The sequence below is a fragment of the Podarcis liolepis genome, assembly GCF_965112155.1.
Source record: "Podarcis liolepis genome assembly, chromosome: 4".
Classification (NCBI taxonomy): Eukaryota; Metazoa; Chordata; class Lepidosauria; order Squamata; family Lacertidae; genus Podarcis; species Podarcis liolepis.
This window is the reverse complement of record NC_139558.1, coordinates 97,358,978-97,368,731: the sequence shown is the minus strand read 5'-3', so window position 1 is coordinate 97,368,731 and position 9,754 is coordinate 97,358,978.

Below are 9,754 nucleotides of genomic sequence, written 5' to 3'. Positions count from 1 at the left end.
CTCTGCCCCCAACCCCAACCCCCTGCTCAAAGATCTGGCTTTTTGCATGAAAGGAAGTTTGCAAAAACTCCACTAGATAAGCGTCGGATAGCAGTTGCTCAATGCAAGTGATGTTAATCTATGGAACTCTCTGCCACTGGGGGCAATGCTCTGCCCTGCCTCCATACTTACAAGCAGCCATGCTTCTGAATGCCAGTTACTGGAAACCACAGAAGGGGAGAGGGTTTTTGTGCCCGGTTCCTGCTTGTGGGTTTCGTGCAGACATCTGGTTGGCCTCTGTGAGAACAGGGTGCTGGGCTGCATGGGCCATTGGCCTGCTCTTATGCTCTTATGAGATGCTCTACCACTGAGCATGGCCCTCCCGCAATGCGCTAAAGTTTTTTGTTTTTTGTTAACTTTTATTTTTTTACCAACCACCAAAACACAAACAGTGAAACCCCCCTGGTGGCTGATACATTGGGTATACCAGGGGTCTGCAACCTTTAAGACAAAAAGAGCCACTTGGACCCGTTTCCGAAGAAAAAAACAAAACTGGGAGCCGCAAAACCGGGAAGGTGACATCGGGACGGTCCATGCCTAACGCACACACCGCCCCCATGTGACACCACAGCCAGTACAGCGCCCGCCACAGTGGGGAGTGTCGGGGCGCACAATGCGCCTCCTCCCCTCGCTAGTATCCGCTCTGGAGCCGCGGCAAAGGTGTAAAAGAGCCACATGCGGCTCCAGAGCCACGGGTTGCAGACCCCTGGGGTATACAATATTCAATAATATACCGTATTTCTTGCTCTATAGGGCGCACCAGACCATAGGGCGCACCTAGTTTTTTTGGGGGGAAATAAAGAAGAAAAAAATATTTCTTTTTTTTATAATGATATTTATTAAAGTTTCCAATTTTTAACAAACAAAAAGAAAAAACCAACATAAAAATATTAAAAACACATAAATTTCACAACTTATTTTCTTGTAACTTGTTTCCCCGACCTCCTCGTACCTCCCCTTCTTGTATACCCGGTTTAAGTTGTTTATACAGCAAATCCTTATCTCAACCTTTAAATTATTATAGCTTTAAATTCTTACTTACAAAAAATAGAAACATTTTATCATAATTACAGCTTGAAACCCCTTAAGTTCAATCCAACATCATTCAACATTCCTTAATTTTACAATATTTTTGTAAATAGTCTTTAAATTTTTCCCAATCTTCTTCTGCCGACTCTTCTCCCTGGTCACGGATTCTGCCAGTCATTTCTGCCAATCCCATACAGTCAATCAGCTTCGTCTGCCATTCTTCCAAGGTGGGTAGGTCCTGTGTCTTCCAATACTTTGCAATAAGTATTCTTGCTGCTGTTGTAGCGTACAAAGAATATATATATATATATATATATATATATATATATATATATATATATATATATATATGCTTTCGTAGATTTTCACGGGTACAGGAATGCAGGTTTTGGTGTCTTCGGGTGTCTTCCCGTGTAAGAGTTGGGGTGTCTAGGCGACGTTTCGACGAGGTCTCACTCGTCATCTTCAGGCTGGTGCTTTCGGCTTCTTGTTACTGGAACAGAGCTCTGTTCCAGTAACAAGAAGCCGAAAGCACCAGCCTGAAGATGACGAGTGAGACCTCGTCGAAACGTCGCCTAGACACCCCAACTCTTACACGGGAAGACACCCGAAGACACCAAAACCTGCATATATATATATATATATATATATATATATATATATATATATATTCCCCCCCCCAGCCCCAAAGAGCAAAGAAGCCAAGACAGCCAGCGGGATCCATCCGGGCTGCGCTCCCCAGGATTCGGGCTGCTGCCTGCTATCTGCTGGGCTCCGAAGGCTTGCGGATAGCTGCCCAAAGCCCGGGGTGCGCAGCGCTGCGCTCCCCGGGCTTCGGGCTGCAGGCTACTATCCACAAGCCTTGGGAGCCCGGCGGGAACTCCTGCCGCTCTCCGAAGGCTTGCAGATAGCTTCCTGAAGCCTGGAGAGCAAGAGGGGTCGGTGCGCACCGACCTCTCTCGCTCTCCAGGCTTCAGCGAAAGCCTGCATTCGCTCTATAGGATGCACACACATTTCCCCTTCATTTTTGAAGGGGAAAAAGTGCGTCCTATAGAGCAAAAAATACAGCACATATTCAATAATATAGATATTCAATAATATTCAATAATAACATATTCAAATTAGCCATATGTACACTTCTATACACCTTAACACTCCTCCTTCCACAAGATTTATTTAACTTTTAACATTTTAATTGCCCCAAATTGTTCAAACCTACTCAAATAATTCAGTATCTTCTCAAACCAATCCTCTTTCTCACTGACCTTAAACCCTTTCATTCTATGCAGCTTCACAGTTAGGTATTCTAAAATTATAATATTATTCAATTTTTTCCTCCATTGGTTCACCCCTAGCTCTTCTGCATTTTTCCAATTACTCGCTATAACCTGGCTGCAATTACCATCAATTTTACCCATTTGCATTCCTCTTGTTTTTAACTCAGTACTACTCAGGGTAATAAGAACCATTAATTTAGTTATTTCCACGTTCCTTCCCACAATGCCCAATATTTCTATACCAATCTGTTTCCAAAATTCATTAACTAATGGACAATCCCACCACATATGACTGTACGTTCCCATCACTCCACATTTCCTCCAGCAATTCTTACTTCCAGATTTTGTAATATGATATAGTGCCACTGTATTCTGCTCTGGTCAGACCTCACCTGGAGTACTGTGTCCAGTTCTGGGCACCTCAATTCAAGAAGGACACTGACAAACTGGAACGTGTCCAGAGGAGGGCAACCAAAATGGTCAAAGGCCTGGAAACGATGCCTTATGAGGAACGGTTAAGGGAGCTGGGCATGTTTAGCCTGGAGAAGAGGAGGTTAAGGGGTGATATGATAGCCATGTTCAAATATATAAAAGGATGTCACATAGAGGAGGGAGAAAGATTGTTTTCTGCTGCTCCAGAGAAGCGGACACGGAGCAATGGATCCAAACTACAAGAAAGAAGATTCCACCTAAACATTAGGAAGAACTTCCTGACAGTAAGAGCTGTTTGACAGTGGAATTTGCTGCCAAGGAGTGTGGTGGAGTCTCCTACTTTGGAGGTCTTTAAGCAGAGGCTTGACAACCATATGTCAGGAGTGCTCTGATGGTGTTTCCTGCTTGGCAGGGGGTTGGACTCGATGGCCCTTGTGGTCACTTCCAACTCTATGATTCTATGATTCTATGATTCTATTCTATATAACCTTACTGGTATATAATACCATTTTTGTACCAGCGTCAACCCCTGTTCCTGGACTATCCTAGAGGTCGCTAAAGGTTTGACCTTAAGCCAACAGCAAGGTGCGTTCCATCTTGAATTATATCCCTGCTCCTCATGTTGCGGGACTCAAAATCCAAGCATTCCCTGGAGAGCTTAGCTAGGTGGACCAAGGGTCCAACTCTGTTATGGCAGCTTTCCATTTCCCTAGCATATTTCTAGGGCAGTGGTCTCCAGCAACCGGTACTCAGAAGCAGGTAAAGGTAAAGGACCCCTGGATGGTTAAGTCCAGTCAAAGGCAACAGCAATCTGGGGTTGGTCCGGATGCTGCAGCCAAGTTGCTGAATGGAGTACTTGGATGGGCAAATATCAGACCTATGCTGGAGGAACATCACTGGCTGCCAAATAGCTACTGAGATATGCTATGGCTGCCATATTTCAAGAAGTAAAAACCCGGACACAAATGTGAATATTCTATCCATTAAGTACTTAATTCGTTCTGGAGGTCCGTTCTTAACCTGAAACAGTTCTTAACCTGAAGCACTACTTTAGCTAATGGGGCCTCCTGCTGCTGCCGTGCCGCCGCTGCACGATTTCTGTTCTCATCCTGAAGCAAAGTTCTTAACCCGAGGTACTCCTTCTGGGTTAGCGGAGTCTGTAACCTGAAGCGTATGTAACCTGAAGCGTACGTAACCCGAGGTGCCACTGTATATGTATGTGTTTTATATGTTAATAAAATAAAATAAAATAAAATAAAATAAATAAAGCAAGCGAGCTGATCCTTTGGGCATTGTTTTTGAATGCCTTTTGTCCTGGTATTCTGTTATGCCGACTGTTTTTTTTGTAAGCCCAGTCATTTTCTTCTTATTCACTATTCCATTTATATCCCATATTCTCCCCCCCAAGGAGATCAATGTAAACAGGGAGGAAGATGAGCTTATTGTCACAACGACCCTGTGAGGAAGGCTAGGCTGACCCCCCCCCCAGAGTAGCTGGCCTAAGTGAGCTTCAGAGGCGAACCGAGTCCTAACCCAAGACACAAATTCTTTTTCGTGAACACCACCGATTCATTTCAATGCATGAAGCAACTCTGCAGTTTGTGGAGTTTACCAACCAATGGGGTCCTTACTTTGCATGACCATTTTTTACTTTTTATTGTTTGCAGGGCTTGCAGCTTCGGTCTTCTAAGTCTTCGCTCCGTCTCAGAGTCCTGACCTCTGACCTCTGCATGGACAATATCCTCTGCCTGAACCTTCAGCTTCTGTTCTTCTGTCCTCCTCGGTGAACTCTGCTGTGGACAGACTCCAAACCATATTCCTGGCACACTTCAGACCATCACACCTTCCTGTCCAAATCCCTTTTAAAAGCCATGCACCCTGCGATTCTCCCTGTGTTCTTAACCCAGATGTTTCCTTCTGCGGTCCCAGCAAGAAATCTTTGCACCACAGTCTTGTGGTGAGTGCGAAAGTTCGGATGTACAATTCCCGGCGCCTAACAATGGTTTCTCCATTTATTTATGTACTTATGTGTAAAGATCTAGGTCCTTTGTTTACTGGGAAAATCTATGTTTATTTTGGGACCCAATGTTCTATTTAAATCTAGTTTATTATTCAGAGGAAACAATATTACCCCTCTGTTCTGCCTTGGTGAGACTTCACCTGCAATGCTGTGTCCAGTTCTGAGCACCACAATTTAAGAAGGATATTGACAAGCTGGAAGGTGTGCAGAAAAGGTCTGGAAACCAAATCCTATAAATTAACAAGCAATACACTAGTAGCTCTTAAATAGCTTCCTGTGCAGAACAGAGAAATGAAATGTAAGCGACAATCAGGGTTATAGCATTTACACTGCAACTTTAAACATTTCATCTCAGGAATTTTCCCACTTAGTTCAGTGGGCCTTCTTCCTTGGCCAATGGGCACAGGATCGCATCCTCCAATATAATGAAATCTTTCAATCAAGGAAAGTCTTCCTGCCGAATCAGCTAGGAGATTATTATTACAGTGGTACCTCTGGTTATGTCCGCTTCATGTTACGTTCTTTCAGGTTACGTCCTGCGGCGACCCGGAAGTACCGGAAAGGGTTACTTCTGGGTTTCGCCGCTTGCGCATGCGCAGACGTGCAAAATGACGTCACGCGTATGCGCAGAAGCAGGAAATCACGACCCACACGTGCGCAGACGCACCACTGCGGGTTGCGCTCTTTTCTTTTTCTTCTTTTTTTAAAATAAATTTTATTAGTATTTTCCACGCAGCAACAACACGAAAGATATCAAAAAATAACAATACACAACACACAAAAATCAACATTTGAAAACTAAAGAAAGCAACAACAACAACAACAACAACAACAACAACAACAAACAAATCCATATCTTACAAGTTAATATTATAAACGCTAAAACTGCGGGTTGCGCTCTTTTCTTTTTCTTCTTTTTTTAAAATAAATTTTATTAGTATTTTCCACGCAGCAACAACACGAAAGATATCAAAAAATAACAATACACAACACACAAAAATCAACATTTGAAAACTAAAGAAAACAACAACAACAACAACAACAACAACAACAACAACAACAACAACAACAACAAACAAATCCATATCTTACAAGTTAATATTATAAACGCTAAAACAACAACAAGACATTTTTTTGGGGGGGTGCGTTCTTTTCATGTTGCGAACGGGCCTCCGGAATGGATCCCGTTCGCAACCAGAGGTACCGCTGTATTTTTTTTTTTAACCAGCCATTTTAATTATTTGCAATACATTTGGCACACACACACACACACACCCTCCCAAAAAAACCACCCTGCATACGGTAACCTCCTTTTTAGAAGAGACAATGCGTGTCTCCTAAATTGTGATGTGAGTATCATCAAACACCAATCAAGGGGGTTGTTCTCTTAGGAATTATTTCATGCCGATGGATGGATTCCAATTGATACAATCAATCAGCTCTTGGGGGTTGTTGTTTTTTAATCTGCTGATGGTCTTAATATGAAGAATTGATGAATACAAATTGATCAGCCAGGGTTTTTCCCCTTCTTCAAATCAAGCGTCCATTACAGTAAAACCAGTCTGGCTGAAAGCAAGCCAATAAATGACCAATTGATGGCTGAATAAATGAGCTGAAATCGAACTCAGATGCAGCTGAGAGAGAAGAAGAGATTGGTTGGCAGCGTACATAACTGGGTGTCTGGATCTGCCCTGACTCAATGAGATATATATATGCCAACTGCAAACAAGCTAATGGTCTGGTCCCCAGCGGATTACGATGTGGCCGAGAGCAGCCCAGTCTCCCAGACTTCGCTGTCCGTATGGCGTTTGCCTTCCAGATGTTTTACAGCTTGGAAAGACGTTTCTCATCCCCGAGAAATGTAAAGAATTTCTAAATAGGATTTTTTTTAAGGGTTCAGCCTGCGTTACTCAGCAGGCAAAGTTAGCGAGGGATGTGATGGGGGATGAGAAAAGTTGGAGGGGGGCAGAGGGGAGGATCTAAAAAGGAAAAGATTTGGCAGCCGGGCCGTTTCCACCCGTTTGGAAGTCACAAATGTGAGCCTTGTCTACATGTGGTCTCGCGCACAGGCACACACAGATTTAGTGTGAATTTTAATAAGCGCTTCATGCCTGCCCCCTAGTGGAAAGAGATGTGCCTTCCTTTGCTATGTTCAGGTAGATGGGTGTTTCCCAAACTTTGGACTACAATTCCCATCGTCCCTGGCCACTGCTAAGGATGATGGGAGTTGTAGTCCAAAAATGGCTGGAGACCCAAATTCACAGGTGATAGTAGTAGTAGTAGTAGTAGTAGTAGTAGTAGTAGTAATATTTTTTTATTTATACCCCACCCTCCCCGGTCAGGGCTGGGCTCAGGGCGGCTAACACCGAATATAAATTACAATAAAACATAATAGAAAAAAACAAAAAAACAATTAAAGTACGGCTTAAAATACGGCTTAAAATGCAGCCTCATTTTAGTAGTAGCCCATAAATCAAGACCATAAAGGGAGGGAACCTCAGATATTCACCCGAGCCAGCTATCCATGCTGGTCCTACATGGACCAGCAAAAAAGTCAAGGGAAAATATATATGCCAAATCCCATATAAGGGGTCAGAGTGAGTCTAAGCCAAAGGCCAGGCGGAACAGCTCTGTCTTGCAGCCCTGCAGAAAGATGTCAAATCCTGCAGGGCCCTCGTCTCTTGTGACAGAGCGTTCCACCAAGTCAGGGCCAGTACTGAAAAGGCTCTGGCCCTAGTTGAGACCAATCTAACCTCCTTGAGGCTTGGGACCTCCAAAGTGTTGTTATTTATGGACCTTAAGGTCCTCCTCAGGGCATACCAGGAGAGGTGGTCCCATAGGTACGAGGGTCCTAGTCTGTAAATGGACAGGATGGGCATTTCCTTAGGTTCTTAACGGGAATCTTTTCATTCTCAGTAGCTTCTCCCAGATGCTGAACAGGTCAACGCAGGAGGCAGGACACAAAATCCTTTAAAGATGTCACACGTTGATTGCAAGACGGCAAACCAGTCTGTCAAACGGTGTCAAAGAACGTCAAAAGTTGTCAAGTATTTTAACACATTCATTTTATTAGAGCGGGATGTGAACACACAAAAATACAGGGATATAGGAAGTGGTCTTATCCCAAGCTGATCTGTCTAGCCTGTCTGCTGTTTGCCAAGGTTTCAGATGGGGATTCCTTGAGACACCAGGAACTGAACCTGGGGCAATCTCCCCAAAGGAAATTTGTCTTCACCTGAGGGCTGGGACCATAGCTCAGGGTTTAGGCTCAGCTTGCAGACGTTCCCAGGTCCAATCCCTGGCATCGCCCATCACAAGGATCAGGTAGCAGGTGGGCTGCAGGGACTGTGCCAAAGATCCCAGCCGGCCATTCAGACATGACTGAAGGAGAGTCTCCACCCCCATCGTTCTGCCCGGACGCTGAGGTCCAGCTCCGAGGGCCTTCTGGTGGTTCCCTCGCTGCGAGAAGCAAAGCTACAGGGAACCAGGCAGAGGGCCTTCTCGGTGGTGGCACCCACCTTGTGGAACGCCCTCCCATCAGATGTCAAAGAGATAAACAACTACCTAACATTTAGAAGACAATGAAGGCAGCCCTGTTGAGGGAAGTTTTTAATGTGTGACATTTTAATGTATTTTTAATCTTTGTTGGAAGCCGCCCAGAGTGGCTGGGGAAATCCAGCCAGATGGGTGGGGTACAAATAATAATTTATGATGATGGTGATGACTGAATTAGATGGGTAAACACCCTGACCTAATGCAAGGCTACTACTGTGTATGTTCAACAGATCAGCACCTGCCATTCTACATGGTTAAATACCTTAGAAAGCTTCTTAAGGCAGACATCAAGCCTTCTATTATCTTTCGTATTTTCCTCTAAAAGTGATAGTGCTCTACAAATAATGGCCTGTTATTATGGTTTTCCAGAAATAACATTTATAGACCTCACGGTCACAGAGATATGTCTGGATCAGACAGGCTGGCAGGGATGATTTCTCCTCCAGCAGCTGCCATAGTGCAGCACTGCATCCCCCTAAATTGCAGAAATACAGCACTGTGGCACATATTGCACAATTTTGGTTGTCCCTCTTCTTCTCTCTTCCTGATCAAAGCATTTAGATTCACAGTGCTCAGTCCACCTGGCTGGGAGAAGATGGTGCAGAGTTATGGTAGCTGCATGTTCAAATCTCTCTCCCTCCCTCCCTCTCTCTCTCTCTCTCTCTCTCTCTCTCTCTCCTCCTCCTCCTCCCTAAAAGGACTACAGGCGGAACACAGAGATCTCGTTCTCACTGAGGTGCTAAACATGGGCCTGTGGTCTTCCCCTGACAAGTTATTGTTTCTAAGTAGAAGGATGTTATGGACTGTATGGACACAGAGGAATGGTGGGCGGAAGCAGCTGGGGAACCACCAAGGGAAGACCAGTGGTGGGATGACAACAAGATGTCAGAAGGAGAAGAGGAACCAGACTAGGAACAGGTGTCAGAAGGTGGAGGTGCAACAGGGAAAAGTGAGCAGGGAGAGTCGGTGACAGACAGCAGTCCAGAATCAGAGGCAGAAGGTGAAGTAGGCTAGTGGGTGGAGGGAGGCCAAGAGGGAGAGAGGAGTCGGGTTGGTGAAGAAACGAGGGTGTCTCCCTCTCCTGCTACAACAAGCGCCCCTCCCTGCTGGTCTCCCAGGACCCACCCAAAGAGGCACAAAGAGGGCGAGGCTGTGATCAAAGGGGGCATGTCTGTTGCGTCCTCCTTGCGCTGCCCTACCAGCATGGGCTGGAAAGCTAGTAATATCCAAGTCAACATGATAACCAAATACAATGATACAATATCAATATACAGTGGTACCTCGGGCTAAGTACTTAATTCGTTCCGGAGGTCCGCTCTTAACCTGAAACTGTTCTTAACCTGAAGCACCTCTTTAGCTAATGGGGCCTCCTGCTGCCACCGCACGATTTCTGTTCTCATCC